This window comes from Lissotriton vulgaris, chromosome 7 (genome assembly GCF_964263255.1).
Source record: "Lissotriton vulgaris chromosome 7, aLisVul1.2, whole genome shotgun sequence".
Classification (NCBI taxonomy): Eukaryota; Metazoa; Chordata; class Amphibia; order Caudata; family Salamandridae; genus Lissotriton; species Lissotriton vulgaris.
Genome location: NC_141695.1, coordinates 1321382734 through 1321402607, shown reverse-complemented (window position 1 = coordinate 1321402607; position 19874 = coordinate 1321382734). Strand labels below are relative to the sequence as shown.

Here is a 19874-nt window from a genome sequence, read left to right as displayed (position 1 = left end):
GGCAAGGTCTAAAGTAAACTCTCAACACCAAGACTTGCGCAGGAACAGAATCGCTATTTTCCTGACTCCCTCAGAAGGATGGCCAGAGTCCGTTATAAAACTTGACCCTTGAGAACCCCTCAGGGAGAAGGGGGAGTGGGTAAAATAAGAAAACAACAGAAGAGACCGCCCTGGAACTGTTCTTGCTGCTTCTCTTGCTTAGTCCGCCCCGCAGACGTAAACTTTGGAGAAACCTTCAATTATATTAAAGAAACAACATTAACATATTTCCTGACCCTCACTTCTCTCTATTTCTTTATCTTATCTATTTATACCCTATGTTCCAGGTAACTTGCTTCTCTTCTTTTTAATCTGTTTCACTTCTTAATTATGAAGGCTGTTTAACAAGATAATAATAAACTTATGTGATTTTATTGAATTGCCTTTTTTATTTCTTTTTAAATAATCTTAATATTTTGTCTCTTACCTTTTAGTGAACTCAGTAGACTTTTAATCAACCGATATTCTTCTTAATTTGAACTGAAAGAATATTTTTTTAACCCAAATTCTATTACTTGGATTATGTATGCCTAACTAAATATCCTAAATAGCTAATTAAATCTATACTAATTATGCGCGCTTACCTAACTAACCTAAAAACCTATATATTCCTAAATTGTGTGTTATATCACTTTCCTGACTTTACTAATACTAATGTTCGTGGTTTTTCTTTATTTTCTTAGGGCGTTCAAGAATTCACTATTCTCTGGTAAGTATTCATCTTCGAAAGTCACTTCTTTCATTACGTAGAATTTCAATTGTCAAGACCAAAAATTGTAGTATGATTCAAATGACTTATCGTGAATTGTTTTCTTCTCCTCATGAGCTGCTGCGGGTGGAGGCCTCAAGTTGAAGACACTGGTTGAAAAGGAAACTCCGCTTGACAGGTAGCGTGTAGTTTCTTCAAGGAATATCACTACATCGCGCTCTCTTTATGTGTGCGATTAAGAGAATATCAAATAGCGCTTTTCACTGGAACAAGGAAATCATTTCGGATCCCTGGAAACGTTCGTCCTACTCCGATCGCTTCTTTAGTGAAGTGCGCATTAGGTTGTGATCGCGCACTTAACCGTAACTCAGGCACCTGTGGAAATCATGTCAACTAGACCGTCAACTCATCATCATGATCGGCGGGCATCTTGGAATTCCGCTGATGATTCAGATCCCTCCAAGCATTGTTCTGGGTACTATTTCTTTTGCTAAAACCGCGCGTTTGGATTTGAAGATTGATGTAGCAGTAACTGTCTGATTAGGAGTTCTGATATAAAGTTACTTTAGATGGAGTTGGACCCATCTGTAACTTGAAGTCCTGTTCGAGTGTTGGACTAGATTCATGGACAGGCAAACGTGAGAGGTTATTGTGATTATCTAGCTCGCGGTCGGAGATAGAATCAGCTATGTGGGCAAGCCATTCCTGGGTGCTGGGTCCCCCAATGTTGACCTTGACAAGTCAACCAATATTGCTTAAGTCTACCAGCGGCGCAAAACAATTATATACTCTTATAGAATCCACCAATACTTGATCCTAGAAGCATGCTATTCCCACGTAGGTTTAAAAGGTAATGCGCCATCCAGGATGTTTACAATTTATAATAACACTATCTCCAGGAAACCTCTTCTTGTATACTCAATCGTCCACTCTCCTTAACATCAAAATGTCATTCCAATTTCCTATGTTAAAGTTGCGTGATTAATTAGGCAACGGCATACCTTATTTTTCAGTTGTTCATGAGCCAAAACTGAATAACAGAAAGAAGTAGGGCATAACAAACAGGAAGAAGAAATGGAGTGGGAATGATTTGTTAAATGCATTTTTACACCTCTGAGGCCCTCACCTAGGATAGAAAGTTGAGCCACTTCCTTCACAACACACTTCCTTCTAACACATCCCAGTTCTTGTCCATTTCCCTGCTAGATACACCAGCAGTACTAGATGATATGCATAATGTTTACTGGGTGGCGGTCATGCAATATAGATTAAAATCCAGCACTTGAGGTTGCTCTGTCCCCACTTATCTCTTTCTCTTAGCTGGTGGTTTGCTGTCTGACCTTCCGACGGTACTCAGAATACTGGCTGGGGTACAGGCTGCAGCTAGAGTGCTATCATGCAGGCTATCATGCTGGGTACCAAAATGCTGAGGAGGTGGCTGCTGGTGTCTGTAATCACAGCTGATGAGGAACGAACAGCCAGCCTCCGTATGACATCAGGTTTGCATGAATCTGAGTGGTTAGTAGGGGTAAGATGGGACAATGGAGATTCTGCTAAATCAAATGACAATCGTCTCTATGCCAAGTCTATTTCTTTAGTGATTTCTCTGATGGCTCGACCGAAAAATGTATCCAACTTGGACCCTGCGATTCCAAGGGTTTATTGTGGGATACAGTATTCCTTTTGCCCATTTTGCGAAATGGTAATGACAAATGTTTTGGCACCAAGTACCAGGTGGGCCAAAAACTCTGATGGTTGAAGAGGTGCAGAGGGGCTATTGGCAAACAAATGTTAGACCTGACACATGTGTGCTGAGGAAACAAGCCAGGAATCAACAAGTGGAGGTTAACAATGTGTACACAAACCACACCGGCCTCTTGCCGACTGCTTCCTTGCCACACAGATTCCTCCTGTGCCTAAAAATGCTACACAGCCACCTTCTGGTACCTCTACTTATCACCTTATACCTTTTCCCTTGGGCCTTGCGCCTTGTACCTGAGGAAGGAGATCCCTCTTCCTCTAGTGTATACTAGTGATTGCAGTTGCCAGTGGCTCTTGGGGCGGTGTTGGACTTGGCCCTTTTTGCAGGGTCATCCCTGAATTTTATCCTTTAATCCTAGTCTTTTTTCTGACTTGGTGTGGGGGGTTTTAGGACTCTGGGCACCTCAGCACTGCTGTCCAGTATAAAGTGCATGTGCTCACTGTGGTAAACATGGTCAGATTGGTCTACACCTGTTTGGCAGATTTAATTTACCTGTCAGTCCCCAGTAATGTGGTATGTTGTATACCCAGGCCAGTAAATTAAATGCTACTGGTGGGCTTGCAGCGCTGACTGTGCCACCCACCAATGTAGCCTTTCAAACCTGTCTCAGGCCTCTGCCATTGCAGGGCCTGTGCACGCAGTGTTACTGTCTCTGTGACGCGGCACCTAAAGTGTGCGCCACATCTGTGACCCCCCTTTTATTGCATGTCAGTCACCCCTAAGGTGGGCCCTAGCTAGCCCTGTGGGCAGGGTGCATTGTAGGTAAAAGGTAGGACAGGTACCTTAAGTGTTTGACATGTCCTGGTAGTGACAAACAGCCATGTTGGTTCCTCACTGCTGTGAGAATATATTGGGGATTCCCTGATAAGTGTTTCTGTGATAATTCCTGATATGAGAGAGCAGCGTGGTCATGTTTGGTATGCTTGGAATAGTGATGATAAATGCTGCGTAATGGTGTGCACAGATTTATTATCAATATTTTAGAAATGCCACTTTTAGAAGTTGGCATTTATGTGTGCTATGTGTCTGCCTGCCTGATGTGTATTGCATCTCTGGCTCTGGAGAGACAAGGGCTGGTGAGGTATATGGCTCCAGGGAGGGCATGGCAAGTCAGCGCTAGGCTGAATGGGCAGATCTGCATTTAGAGTATTAGGAGGAGTAGGCCCTGAACCTGAATAGGTCTGTGCCTGCCTGGGTGAATGCTAGCTCCGCCCCCTGTGGTGTGTCTGAGGACATAGCCCCCATCTGACAAAGGATGGTGGAAGCCTGGTAAACACAGTGCTTCAACACCCCCAGAAACAGTTGAGGCTGGTTCCCCAAGCCCTGTGAGAACAAAGGAAAATGTACTATATATACTGGGGGTGTGACCCCATGAAGGGTGTGCTGCTTTGGTGTGCTTGCTGCTTGCTGGGCTCCAGGAGGAAATGCCTTGAGGGACCGCTGCTCTGCTGGAGGGCCCTGTGAGCTGGCCTGCCTGTGCACAGTTTTCCCCTCTGTACTCTTGGGGCTAAGCGCCTCGTGATCGCTATATCTTTGTTCCAGAATATTTTGATACATTCCAATGCCCCTGAGAAAAGGGGCTCCTGCCTGCCCGACATGCTTTGTGGGCACTTCACAATTTTGACCCCTGATGCTCCTGAGAAAGGGGGGGTCTGGCCCACTCAAAGCACATTGTGAGCGCTACTCATTATTCCCCAGAAGAAGCGGGAGCCTACCCAGCGTTTTCCATGCCCAGGACGAAAAGCGCGGCCGGCCAGGAAGTCAGGCATCTTGCCTGGTTGTGGGTGGGGCCAGAAGAGAAGCTCCGGCTAGAAGACAGGCAGCATTGTGCCTGGAGGAGGGTGGGAGCCTACCCCGTGCTGGAAGATCCCTGACGAGACTGGAGACCTTGCTCCGTGGAGCCTGAAGTCTGGCAGGAGCCCACTCCACCTTCGTGGCCCTGCCAAAAGGAGGAAGCCCCTGGTGAGTGGCACTTAAAGGGTTTGGTGGATAGGAGGGACTCAACCAGAGCCTCGAGGGCTCATCATGCCGATCAGCAGAGTTCTCGATGGTCAGCAAGGAGATTGCCTATGCGGGAGAGACCGAGTGAGGTCTCCCCGCCCCCAGGAGCATTGCGCTACTGGTTGGTAGCAGTGCCGGCCCCTGATGCATTACGGGCCTGCTGCTGCGCCTGCAATGCAGTAGACATTTTGTTTTTAGAGTCCCGGAGCAGGGCTCAAGAGGCACTGCGATAGCAAGGGTGATTTATCCAGCTGCAACGCGAGAGCCCGGGCAGCTGAAATGATGGGGGCATGTTTGTTTCCTGACAAGGAAGGAGTAAGATACACTCCCCCACCCCCAGGGCTTTGCGCCCATTGGTTTCGCTGCCAAGGCTGCCAGAGGGCCTGGTGGAAGGCAGCAGTTAGAGCCCTGACTTTTGGTACAGAGGGCATTTGGGCCCCAGAGGATGGCCAGTTGGCCTTGGGGTCATTTAGTGTACTGGTGGGGCGTATGGTCCCCAAGAGATATGCGCCCCTCCTAGTGATACTGAGGTGCACTCTTGGTTATTAGGATGTATGCCTTTTATGATTGTTGCATATTGTGTTTATGCTGATGATGATGCCTAATGTCATGCAATGATGTTTTTGTTTAGGATGATGACTATTGCTAATGTGATATGATGCTAAGTACAGTATTTCTGTCAGTAGTTACTGGGTGCTTTATATTTGCTACTTGTGCTTTGTGATCATTCAGACAGTGGCCAGATTGGCCCTGTCATGTATATAATCCATCTGTAAATTAATACCTGGTGCCAGTTGGCAGAGTGTATATGTGTGGTTATGATCTAATGTGTTTATGATAATACAAAGTACATTTTTTATATAACCTTGGGTGGAGTTTCTTTTGTAGTGCGTTGCTGCTGTGTGTGTGTGTGTGTGTTGCGCAAACGCTTTACACATTGCCTCTCGGATGAGCCTGACTGCTCATGTAAAGCTAACAAGGGGTTGAGCATGCGTTATCTTTAGTGTGTAACTCCGTTGCCCTGACTAGAGTGGTGGTTTCTGCCTGGTTTAGGCACTTGCCCTAGCCAATCGGAAATCCCATTTCTAACTGGGGGGACTCCATTACACACCTCCACAGCCCTACAGAAGCACTAACAGCCCCACAGAGGCACTGCAATCACTCATCGTTCACTGTCCAAAAGTGTGAATCTCTGCACTGCTGATAACCACAGTCTCACTAAAGGATTCATCAGAAATGGTGTGTGATGTAGCCATTTGCTGGGACATAGAATATAGCCTTGAGTAAAATGTAAATTACTCTGTTTAAATTTGTGAAATTTTAGACAATCTCAAACTTATCAAAGTTTTGTATGAAGCCATTTAAAATGATTTTCATACACAGGAAAGTAATTTGTGCAGAAAATGTCTTGCCAAGAGACAGTTTCCACTTAAAACAATTCTCCTACCATTATCTCGCAAGGCTTTTTTAAACAGGTTTTAACACTGCATTAATAAAAAGTCAAATGAGAAGCAGAAAAACACGTTTCGCTCTAAAAGTATAATTTCAAGTGATTTCACAAAATGTTCTTGAAATTTTGCAATACAATATGCAAATTCTCTCACAAGTGTAAGCCTACTCTTACCGGCAGAGGAATGCTACAAATTCCTAATATTGCATTTACAATGGCAATGATGATATCAGAGAAATATATAATATGCTGTGCAAAAATGAGTGAGCTGCAAAAGGAATCTCACCTATTAGCTGGACGCTGCCAAAGGGTATTTTATAAGAGATCTGAGTCACCATATGTCCACTTAGTACAAGAATCCTCTCGTGCATGTGCAGTCTGTGCGCCACTGTCACAACTGCACCATTGTTATGAAAAGTATGACAGTAACCAGCTAATTGCATAACACCTCAAAGAGCACATGTAGTCTATACAGCAATATACACTGGATCCACCATTCTTTGCTTTGTCAATAATCACATTCACCACCAGTTGGATGAATTTGGTACTCTTCTGTAGCGTAGTCATAGTGATAATGAACATGGCATCTTAAATCAATGTTAATTTACAGATATTGTTGAAATCTTTTACAGAAATTCATAATCTTAACAAATCAGATTTAATGATAAATGACATTATTAACTCAAAAGGAAATATTAGTACTTTGTGGATCAATTATACTTGACTTAGAAAGATTTTGAATAGGTTTTCTTGTAAAACATCTCTAAATTTAATTATCCCGCATTCCAAGGCAAACCATCCTGCATTTTGAGATCAAGACAGCCAAGACAGTGAAATGATCAAAATCCTAAATGTCACAATGCAATACAAACATCTTAAAGTATGTTTAAGAATTTCAACGTTTCAGGGACTTATACTTCAAATGTGGTTGATAATTTAATAATGATATTTAAACGAGGAGAATAATAAATAATAAATGTCCAATCTAGCGGCACACAAGAAGTGCAGCAGCCAACTTGCTTTAACTGTGACCAAGTTTGGCTTTGAGGTGACGGGGTAATTTCTTTTTAAACTACTAAACAGGTTCTTGACTCCCGAACCTGTGTCTAATGCTCAAACCTCATAGTATTGACAAGCAGCTAAAGACCGGGGGATGGTTTACTATATTTTTCTAATTAGTTCAATGTTATCTGAATACAGGAATCATGGTAACTGAATAAATTGCATCTAAATAAATGTACTTGCTTTGAAACGGTCACTTCAAAAAGCTTTAAAGGGAGGGCAAGTAGTGGTTTACTTATATTGGCAGGTACTAAATTAGTATTTAACAGGGACCAAATAATGATTTATTCAAAATATTTGCTTTTTGTTTTGCTTATAGGTTTTACTGTGCATTTTGCTCTTTATAATTATTCCTTATACTTAACCCTATTCCCAAAGGCAATTCAACGCATGAGTAAATCTTCATGTGTATATTTACCCAAACTTTGTAGTAACTTTACTACTTTTGGCTATTCACCATTTCAGAGTCTAAAGACACTAGGACAGTGGCTATTAACCTTTTGACGTCTATGAACCACCACTGAATAATTACTGGAATCCAGAAACCCCCACTGAATTATTGTTGGTACCTGGGGACCTCCAATGAGTCATTACTGGAAGCTGGGGACCCATGCCTAAGGATTCGCCCCATGAAACATACACAAACAATTCAGAAACAAGGATTCCTTGAACAAGCATACAAATTATGAAATATTTTATTGAAGTTACAGACAAATATAAAACCAATCAATATTTAAATTGTAATAGGAAGGTTGGAGTTTTTCTAGACTTAATTGAGATCACTTATCGTCCATATCTAATTTTGTTTGATGCACTTGCACTGCTCCCACAAATTGATCTGAGGACACTAACCTCATTTTTAGCCTGCAATTTTAAAATCCTTCACATTTATAGAACAGTTTAACATTTTCTACTGTATATTTTGCTACTTTATTTATAAACACCATATTATTCTGTTAATATTATCATATTTTTTAAGCAGTAGCAGACCCCCTGAGCCGATTTTACGGACCCCCAGGAGTCACGGGGCCACAGTTTAAGAATCACTGCAGTAGAAAGTGTAGATTTACATCTTTCCATCCAATGAATTGAGAGGGGGTTGAGCCTAATTTCCATGTGCAAAGCTACTAGTGGTACGTTTTCATATGCATTCAGAGGTCTTGGCCACCAGGGCAGCGATCTTCCTACGGTAACTTACAGGAACATTAAAAAATAAATTAAACATAAGAAATGTATAAATATATTTATGTGTTACACATTAATATACATTCATTTTATATATTTATTTTAAAAGTAGAACAAAATAAAAAAATGTTACAGCACTATTAACTTGATTTTGAACTATATGTTTGATTGATGTAAATACATTAACTTAAAAATATTTCTAAAGATTTATTTAAAAATAGCTCATCTAAGGTAAAATGTTTATGTTTATTAATTATGCATTAAAAGATACTAAACTTTATGTATAGAATTAGTTTCAATTAACTTAATTATGTTTTTAAATATAATTTATATTTATTTTTAAATTAAAATTACTTAAAATAAAAAATACTTATTATCTCTATAGAACGGCATATCCCCCCTAAACCCCTCCGTACATATCTCTTAATCAGACCACTGATATATCGATTCAACAAATATTGAGAAACACAATTATAAGAAATTTAAAATGAAGAGCTAAAATATCACCTCTGTATACATAACAAAAAAACACTAATATCGAACACACAAATATCGTTGTCAAAAATACTGATTTCTACATATATCAATAACAAACATATTGGAAACACAAATAAACATATGAGAGATCATAAATATCAATCCCCACAATATCACCTAAAAATGATTGTTAAGATACCTAATAAATCCACAAAAATACACCAAAATAGCAACAAACCCTACAGATATTATTACCATATATAATTATATTAAAATGTATGACACCAAAAAAACTAAATAGTCACCCCTAAAAAATTGTACACCTAAATAAAATACAATAAATGCACCGAAAACATTGTTATTACGTATAAACGTTCAAACACAAACAAAAATATACTGCATTATATGAAAACAAATACATTTGTTTTTTATTAAAACCACTATAAATGTAACTACAAAAAAAAAACATAAATCAGCATTTACCAAACAAGGGCTCAACTGATATTCAGGTGCAAGGAAATATCCTCCCACTACTCTAAATGCAGCACAGGTCTATTCAGCCCAGCACTAACTCATTCCGGGAAGGTAGGACACACCCCAACACCCCTCGTGGTGTCCTCCAGTGAATGTACATCCCCAGCCCCTGTTACTCCAATGCCAGACATGCAATCAATAACCCAGCAGAGGAACATAGGATGGTTGAGCAAGAAAATACCTACTTTCTAAAAGTAGTCCAAAAGGCACTTATTTTATGAACAAAACTGTTGTACTGTGACATGGGAAGTAATCCCTCCAATGTTGGAATTCATCTGGGTACTCCAACGTAAACACTCTATACCAATTGATTATTCAAAACCTTGTACAGACACTCTTATACTTTTCGCCACTACGGAGACAGCGTGGTTGCACTTTATATTCTTTATTCAAATTTTTCATGTCAGCTGTATGCCCGTCCAGGCTTCGTGCAATGTCACTACTGAAGTTCACTAAAGGGGTGAAATGTTTCCTACTCCACTCTAACCATATTGGGGAAAGTGTTGGACACTAAAGAGGTAACATTTACTATTCCCACTAAGGGTGGGCAGAGTTGGCGGATTGCCACTATGCAGAGTTCCACGGAGTTGCCTAAAAACTGTGTTCCGCTCCACCCTACATGAGCAGTGAGCACTTACTGGATCTGGAATTCTCCACCATGTCCTAGCTGCACTCCTCCTCACTTCCCTCCCCAGTAGTAATTTAGCAAACCCTTATTCTGTACATCTTGCAAGGACTGCACATGCGTGCCTGCACAGTGCTGGTCCCCTACTCCTCACCCCTCGGGTGGGTGACAGGGGCAAACTCCACTACTTCGCGGAGTCAGATGTTTTGTCCGAACTCTGCATTCCCAGCGGAGTGCAGAGTTGCCAAAACTGCGCAAACTCTACTGGTCGAGCAGAGTTCGCCACCCAGCGTTAATTCCCACTCCAATCTAAACCAAGTTAGGTAATGTTCTGGGCACTAAAGGGTTGACATTTATTAATGTCACTCCAATCTAAACCAACTCTGGGAAGGTGTTGGGCACTAAAAGAGTGACATATATTATTCCCACTCTAAAGAAAAAACAACATATGGCAGGTGTTGGAGACTGAAAGGGTCACATTTACTATTCTAACTCCAACTTGACCTTACTGTGGAAGGTGTTGGACACTAAGGGGCCGATACGATGGAGAGCGGACCTATGGTCGGAGGCTTTCCTACCCCCATTGTCGGTTTCAATTCCGACCGGCTTGGATGGCGCGTGGACTTAGAAATAGTACAAATTACTATTCCTACCCCAGTTAGCACAACAGCAGGGAATGTGTTGGACTTAAAATCCAACACATTACCCGGTGTGCAATGCCATCTAAAGCAAGTCGTTGAACCGACTTGCAATGTAATGCCATGCGTGGTAACAATTTGTTACCAATGCGCGTGGTACTGACAGCATTGTAATCACGGTGTCCGGGGCTGGCACTATGCTTGTCACAAGACAGCAGATGACCTTCAGCTCCCATACCACAGAAGATGCATTGGTATGACATGGCTTCCATCTTTCCTTGCCAGCATCATATCCAATCTGCTGTATGCATGACCGCTTCGCTCGTTCAGCTTTCTCTACCTCTGTGATGCATTAATGAAGTCGATTCTGCCCTGCCAGTCCACATCAGCTGCCTTCAACGAAAGAAAGAATTGAGTTCCTCTGTGGTCCAGTGCTCGTTATGCCACTGGGTTCAAGGTAGCCTGGTTGATGAAGGTTGACACCCCGAAACCGGTCCCAGGATACTTGTTTTTCTGTACAGGTTGGAGCTAACCTGGCAATTCAGGCTGGACTAGACTGTAACCATAGTGAGCAGAGTCAAGAATGGTTTGCATATGGCTGAGTACAAATTGGGATGGAGTGGTTAGCAAAATAACTATGGTTTAAACCCAGATCCGTGACTGGGTGTAGATATTTGACAATGTTCAGCATTTCGTCCATTATCTTTTTGTGTTGCTAGATAGCTGATGTAACTACCTCAGCCTATGAATTCACCACAGATTGGAGATACTGTTGGGCAAATGTCTCCCACATTAAATGAGTTAAAAGATAAATAATGCCCTTAAGTATGTCCCTGGAGGAATGAAAAATAGTTTCCATTTGATTATTTGACAGGGTCCTTTTTTGACATTAATAGCATACTCTATATCTGCAAGAAAGCCTACTGTACACAGTTTTCATAAATGGGTTTAAAAAGTCATACACATATGACGGAGACAGTGGTTCAAGTTCCTAATACTGTAAAGGACCCTAGTTATTTACAGCTCTACTGATAGTGGCGTTGTGCAGTGATGAGCTATAATTCATATCAGCAATCCACCTTGCTGCTCAAAGAGGATTACGGACCACCTCACTCCCACACTTTCTTCAGACTTATCTTTTGCACTTCTTGCATCAGAAATCCTGTCGCACATATGTTTGTGCAATGATGTCTGAATAGGAAAAATAAAAAAAAAACACTCAAAACTTACAAAGTAAACATTGAATTAATCTGTGTTTGGACATTCGGAATTCTAAATTGCAATCCGGCAGGTCAGTACAATTTCCAAATGACCCATTGATTTTCTACAGCTGGACTCACCAAACCCCTCACTTTCTTCAGCCTTATCCTTTGTACTTCGTGCATCAAAAATATTGTTGCACATATGTTTGTGCAATGATGTCTGAATAGGAAAAATAAAAAAAAACACTCAAAACTTACAAAGTAAACATTGAATTAATCTGTGTTTGGACATTCGGAATTCTAAATTGCAATCCAGCAGGTCAGTACAATTTCCAAATGACCCATTGATTTTCTACAGCTGGACTCGCCGAACCCCTATTGGAAACACACATTTTACGATTGATAGATACAAACTCTACTTGAAAACAAAATAGTTTTGGATCAAACTTACATGAGTATACATAGACTCCGAGGAACAGAAGAAGAATAACAGGCTTCATTGCTGTGTTGTGGGTGGTTATTCAGGTTCTTCACAACTGAAAACAGAGTAACAAACATTTTGAGGTTCTATGTTGCGTTCGTCTAGGCAGCACCTAATAGTGAGAAAGCTAGCAGGGCCAGATTAATGAGAATTGTTCAGAATTTTAAGAACATTAAGGCTGAAGTCTGCTCTCTATTCTCGCTGACTCTGTTATCTGTGTTTCCTAATTTTAACCTTTTGCCACAAAAGGAAGTCCCAGTCACGATGACTCCATGATCATGCCTATTGTTGTACTATTGAGTAGAGCATTCCATGTTGATTTCCTACGATCATTTTTTATGTCTGCCAGTGCCAGTGTACCTGATCTCACATCAAAAGAATGACAGTCCCTTATTCTTGTGCTTGTCAAGTTAGGGAAAATTGTTTAAATTGGGATTCACCAGAATGGGTTCAATTATGCTTTGAAGCCTCCCATGTCATGATCACTTGCTCAAGCATGCTATAGCCTTCCATTTTTTAGGAACTTAGAACAAGAATAGGCAAAATTCCAAGGGACCAGTTTTGAGTACATATCCTAAAAGAGAAAGGGCTGCTATCTACATAAACTGTGCTACTGGTGAGATGGTCTCGCACACGATGGATGTTCTATGACATTCCATTGAGAGTGAATTAATTGTACTTGGCTCTTAGAGGAGCAGGTTTTTCCTTCTTTCAAAAGTAGTCGTACTCTTCTTCACATTGCCTCACAGCAATGTTGATGAGCAATGTGAATTTTCAACTATAACAATGATTAAAAACACATTTCATTTTAGTTTGCCTGCATAGAACATTGTCCTTTATGTTAATGTTTCAAAGTAACAAGCCTTGTGGTGAAGCATCTTAGCAATATACTCCATCCTAAAGGAGTTATATGACAGCACAAATGAAGACGTTAGCTTTGTATGTTATTTTATTATAAATATAATCATGGATTTGAAGTGCCCAAAATGTAGGAACATAGAACACTCCCTGGTTAATGTACCTCATAACTGTGAACAATTAGGGGTCTATTATGAAGGCGGCTGCACCACAACTGCTAAAGGGACCACCTGCCATAGATGCGGCGGTCCTGCCGTACTCATTAGGATGCCCAGGCCACACTGGCAGGCGCATCCCGCATTTCTAACATTGCGGCGGGTGGTGCTGTCAGCACCACCAGCCTCAATGTCAGAAATGCATGTTGTGCATTTGCATGCACAACGTGACAGCCACTACGCGGTGCCTGCTACCTTGTGCCTGCAAATGCAGAGGGGTACCATAGTTACCCCCCATGTGCATCCCCAACACCCTGGGGCCCCCAAAAGCAAAGACCGCATGGAGGCAATGCCGCCATGGAAAGGCTGATCTCCGTCAACATCCTAATATGGATGGCGTTGTCTTGCAGTCACCACCACCATATTAAACATGTGTTCCGCCAGGTCGACGAGTCGACCGACGGAAAAGCGGCGGATGGTCTTTCCGTCCACCGCGGACCCCCAAGCCATCCTTATATGGCAGGGGGGCTTTCTGGTGTGGATGGCTACCACCGGCCAGGTGGTTGTGAACCCCCTGCCATCCTAATGGGCCCCCTAGATTGTACTCTTATCCCTAGATGTTTGTGTGTTTTCTTATTTGCTATTCTCTCCACATATATTTGAGTTAACAGTGTCTTGTTTATTTATATAGCAGTAGTATTTCACATATAGGCCTCTTTTGTATATTTAAATACGGTGGCCTATACAAATTGTTGATACAACTTTGAAAAATGTAAGAGCTTCCTCCAAATGTCCAGTCACAATTACTTACAGAATACTCGTGCTGTTTACCTTCCATTTTCAGGAGTGTTGAAGCAGTGCGCGCAACGAAATTCGTTTTATTTATTTAAATGTTTACTTACCTGTAAAACTCCGTAAACCATACATTACTACCCCCCCCCCCACCCTGCCCCTCCCCTTCCCCACGTCAACGTCCGGCAGGTACTCCCATTGCCGGCCGTGGCTGGAACCACTGTGTCTTAATGCCTATCAACGAGGTGCAGGGTGGACTGAATGCAGTAGGTAACAAGGCTGACAACGATATTATAGGATTCCCAGCAAAGCCAAGTGCCAAGTAGTGCCCAGGTCTCACACCTTGCTCAATACTGCATTTAGGTTTGCCAAGAGAAGGGGGGTTGTAAAACTAAGGTAGTGTTCAGGAGTACATGTAAGGGTATTTCTGTTTCTGAATGACTTCCATGACATGGACGCCTTACTAAGAGTGGAGAAGGCTACGTGCCCCCAGTCTAACATTGAATGGAGGAAAGAAGAAAAACATCAATCCAGAGGGGTAAATCCACCTCAGGAGCCATATATGAGACTGAACTGGCACCTGCCAGATAGAAACATCCGGCTGTCACGCCCTCCAAAGGCAGCAGGTTTTAAAGTATGTTGGTAAAGCAGCTGAACTTGCAGGGCACATACTCCCTGATAGCTCATGGGTCTAACGCACCTACAGCCAATCCAGCAAACTGCAGGACTAAGGTTCAACTATAAGTAAGAAAGTTCACGCGACCACACATGGCATCTTACTGATTCTGTCCCAGCCATACTGACATATGAGTCACCTTCCTATATCTAAATGTACAGTTTTCTGGCTTTGTATAGAGCTCAACACAGCTTTCATATGAGTGCTAGGAAATGTCACTTTTCGAATATCATAGGCCTGAGGCACATGAGGTACGCAGCTTGCTCAAGATCACTCATTTGACAAGTGTTGTGGAGGAAATGACGCAACTGACAGCCAAGGAAGGGCAGTATGCTGGCATTGGGATGGGTTAAGCCTACACTTAAGGTAGAGAGGGGAAATGTGCGGGTGGCACCACGGACAACGTAAGGGAAGCAGAGTAGGAGAGACAAACACTGCGGACAATGGGAGGGAAGGAGGGAGTCTGTGTGATAGAGAACAACAGCAATGACAAGCCAAAGAAGGTGTGTGGGTGCGTGGGGGGTGGCAACAGAACAGACAAATGATTGACGCCTGATGGGAGGAACAGAGAGAGGTAGGGAAGTGCACAAGGGATGTATGGGAGACTGCAAACATTTGTGATAGCTGCATGCAGTGTTTCTGGTAATATTAGGGAAAATAACAGTAAAAACCGGCCCAAACGACCATAGAATAGGCTCACACACATCTAAAAAAAAAAAATTTAAATGCCGCACACATGGACGTCGGATGAGCCATTCTGGCTGTGCCAGAATGATTTCCGTGTAGGCCTGTCCCACTCTTGATCAGTCTGCAGTGCTTACAGTGGGGGCACGGCTGGGGCTATATTGCTTTCAGTAAAGGCACTGTTTGCAATACAGAGCTAGTAAAGGTATTATCTATACTACTATTATAAAGCAAGAACTTTGAACCTTTGAGGAACCACACTGCCAATCCACACACCCGATACATCATTGTAATCGTCAGGGTGTGCAGATGGACATAGGCTATATAAACTATAAAAATATGCGTTATTTAAAAAATGTACCTTAAAAAAAAAGTAGTCCCTTCGAAGTAGCGCCGGCCGCGACCTGCATGCTGACGTCAGGAGCGCAAGAAGAGTGGCGTCGAGGAGCGCGAGGAGGAGCGGTGGACATGGCGTGGGGGAGGAGCGGTGACGAGCGGCGGACAGGCGGTGAGGACCGGCGGACAGGCGGGAGAAGCGGCAAGGAGCGGCAAGGAGCGGCAGAGCGGTGAACTGAGGAGTGCGTGGGAGGAGCGCCGGCTGAGGTAAGGCTCCGGGGGACCCACGGACAATGTTGGGGCAGGCGGGGGTTGGGGCAGGCGGAGGACGGGGCAGGCGGCGGACGGGAGGGACGGGGGCCCGGGCTACTGGACAATTTCGGGGCGGGCGGGGTCCCAGGCTGCTGGACAATGTCGGGGCGGGCGGGGATCGGGGAAGCCTGATTGCTCCCGGACAAGGTCGGGACGGGCTAGAAGTGGTATATACCTTGATTTAAGTAGAGGCACCACTGGGATGTCACCAGTGCTTGCAGTGGAGGTGTTGCTCAGATCAGCAGTGCTTATCAGGACACTGATGGGATGTGCCCTGCATACAGTGTCGACACGGCTGGAGCTGTCTACTGTGTTTACAGGGGAAGAATTGTAGTAATTGGCAGCTTCTTAAAGCGGTGGCTGTGCTGGGTTTTGTCTGCAGTGCCTATAGTACATGCATTGCTGTGTCCTCGGTGCATACTGTGGAGGCGCTGTTTGGATCACCAATGTTTACTGTAGGGAAACTAAAGTGTAGTGCTACGCTCACAGCAGAGGCACTGCTGGGATATGCCTCCAGAGCTCAGAGTTGAAGCACTGCTGGGACCTGCAGTACTTACAGTAGAGGCACTCTAGGATGTACCTTGCTTACAGTGTCAGCACGATTTTTATCTGCCGGCTTACATTTAAGGCACTGTTGGGATGTGCAGCAATAACATTGGAGGCACTACTGGATATGTCTGCATTCCCTCCAGCGGAGGCTATGCTGGGGTCTCTCTGCAGTGCCTAGAGTGGAAACACTGCTGGGAAATTCAATGCTTACAGTAGAGGTACTATGTTCTTTCTGATTGCCATTGGTTACAGGAGAGACAGTGTCTGGATCAGTAGTTGTTATGTTGTGTTCTATGGACACAATGAGGAGGATAGGGGAGGTTGGAGCACTGGCCTATATAATCAGTGAATGATGCTCTGAATTAAATTCTGGAGTGTGTCTCGAGGCACCGCGAGTTTTTTTCCCACTAGTGAGAATTTCTACCTGAGCAGCAGGAAGACCAGCATGAACGGCAGTTCGCATTGAACTCCTCCACTTGCGGAACTCTGCAAAGTTTTTTTGTCACTTTGCGGAGTTACGCGTAGCAAAACTCCACGAACTACGCCTAGCCCTGATGGGTTTGTGAAGGAACTTGAAAGTCAGGAGTGGATACCCAGAAGGTATGAGCCACACTGTGAATACATCGTTTGTACTCCAGTCTCTGCCCGGCACATATCTGATGTTTGAAACAGGGAGTATTGATAAATATAGGAAATCCTGTTCCATAAATAGCACTCTTTGGGTGATCCCAAGGGTAGTGGATGGTCTCCCTCTCATCGCTGTACCCTTCTTTGGTGTTGGCAGTGCTTACATGTAGACATTCCAAAAACTTGCAGCTCCAACTGGCAACTTTCTACCAAGAGCCAGTTGGCTCTCGAGCGATGGTACTTTTAACACTGATAATTGCTGCCTTCCTGTTCTGTTAAAATGACTTTCCATTGAGAAATCTCAAAGGAGATCAATATAGAGAGATGTGCCGGTGGCACCATGGGCAATAGAAGAGCAGCACCGGCCCGTGGAGGGAGTTGCGGTGGGGCAGAGAGGCGGGGAGGGGGAGGGGAGGGGGAGGGGGTGCTAAAAACCGGCATATGGATAATTGGAGGTAAGTAAAGAATTTAATTAATAAAACGAATTTCGTAGCGTGCCCTGCATTGCAAAATGCGGTGCTGCGCACACTACAAAATTCGTTTTATTAATTAAATTGTTTACTTACCTCCAATTATCCATATTCCGGTTTTAGCACCCACCCACCCTGCCCCTCCCCCGCCCCGGCTCTCTGCTCCACCGCAACTCCCTCCACGGGCCGCGGCTGTAGAAGAGGAGGGTGAGAGAGGTCAATACCATGAACAAAGAGAGGGAAGGAATGTGGGTGTGTAGAAGGGGCAACACCACGGACAATGGAAGAGAAGGCAGGTGGTTGGGTCATCAAGGGCGAAACCACGTACAACGGAAAGGCAAGAGGACGAGTGTGTGGGAGGTGGAAGCACCACAGGCAGCACCAGAGGTAGGTGATGGGGACAAGAAGGTGAGGAAGTACACAAGGGAGCCCGATAGAGTGCTTCCACATCAAGAAATAACTTGTGCGTTCAATATTGAGCTGTGGAGGTACATAAGTAATGCATCCACGCCCCCGGGGACTTGGATGAACACATAAAGCGGAAGGACATCTACAGCAGCTAACCAATAAGAAGCAAACAAATGTGAATTACACCAACAAATGGTAAGTAATGGCTGGGATCGAAGCCCACTAAAAGCTAACAATAGTCTTGAAGAGACAGCTTAGCGCTGTCTAGCCAAGAACTAAAAATGAGCATGGGCAATAAAAACAGGTAACACTGTAGAATTCGAACATTGCATGACTTTAACACTATATAAGAAGAACATAAATAGAATGCTGCCTCTCGGTCCTCTTCTTCACTTCAGGAGCAGGAAGGAAGCAGGAACCACCCAAGCTCCCAGACTCGCCTGACCAATCACAACGCTGCCTTTAGCAGTGTTGTGATAGGTCTGAAAGCCATGGTTCAGGGCTCAGAGAGGGATTGGGTGCCTGGGCATGTTCTCCACCGAGGGTGTAATGCAACCTCGGTGGAGAACATGCAAGATGCACATGACTGTTTGGCCAGCCCAAGAGGGCCAACTAAAGCATGCACACGTAAGGAAATGCTACCACTGTTTCTGTTACATCCAGCCCCACCCCTAACCAGGCAGCTGACAGACAGAAACATTAAATGATAATAACGTTTGTTATTATCATTTGATTTTTCCTTTTTCAACTGCTCACAGAGCAGTGGGGCGACGCTCCTCCACCTTAGCGGAGGAGCTGCTGCTTATTTAACGTAGAGATCAAACTAATTACTTTCTCTCTGTGGGGCATATTATCAAGGGTGGCGATAATTCTATCGCCCTATTAGCAAGCTGTCGCTAACAGCAGTTAGCGACAGCTTGTAGACGATAGCGAGCGGTTTGGGGCCCGCTTTGCATGCCAGCGATATTTATCGCTAATGACATGCAAAGTGGGCGTTCCCAACCTGTTAGTGACTGAAAGCAGTCTCTAACCTCGCTATCGCCTATTACCAACTCAGGCGTAGTGTTGGAAATATTTGCGCTAAGTGTGAATATCTCCTAAAACTAACGCCTACTCAGAACAGTTCTTAGCCATTATATCCAATAAGAGGTGGATATAATGGCTAAGACCCTGTTAGAGATAATGCGTGAATATCGCTGTATTCTCAGCGATATTCACGGATTTTGCCGCTATCACCGGGAATTTTATCGCTTTTGAGATAAACATTGCTAATAGCACGTTATCTCAGCGATAAAATCCAGTGATGGGCAGCGATAAAAAAATTGCTGCTAAGCCTACATAGCGATAAATATCGCTATTTGTTGATAATATGCCCCCCGTGTTCGCTAATCAGGCTCGAAGTGCGACACATGCCCGGAGGATACAGCAAGCTCCTTAGGAAACTTTGTAAACAAAACCAGGGTTTTGAGTGGGTTGGGCCACTACCGGCCTCAGACCCAGCAATAATTAAAACAGACATTGAAAATTCACTTCTGTTCTTGTCCTCGGGCCGGATTTGGATCAAAAATAGGCCCGGGCCCACATATGCATATCGCAGCCTTTCATAAAACACTGCTAGATTAATATTATGGGACTAATTTTTGCAAATGTGTGGGGAATTGACAAATTTAAAGCTCACAGATATCAGAAACAGAAACACTGCAGCTTTAAAAACGAAATACTTGCTTGCACAACGAAATGAGCTACTCTGTCCCAGCCAACAATGTCCTGGACTCTGATTGTCACAGAAAAGTAGTCTAGAGCCAAGATGGAAGGGTTTATCTCAGCCAGGTTTGACCACCC

General features: G+C 43.6%; 1 long non-coding RNA gene across 2 annotated transcripts in view; it reads right to left on the bottom strand.

The window, feature by feature from the left end:
* The window catches only part of LOC147703599 (uncharacterized), a 93600-nt gene that overhangs the window by 64647 nt on the left and 9079 nt on the right, over nt 1–19874 (bottom strand). For both annotated transcript variants that reach the window (XR_015297300.1, XR_015297301.1), the window contains exon 2: nt 12136–12220. This is a non-coding gene — a long non-coding RNA (uncharacterized LOC147703599). The remainder of the gene's footprint in view (nt 1–12135; nt 12221–19874) is intronic.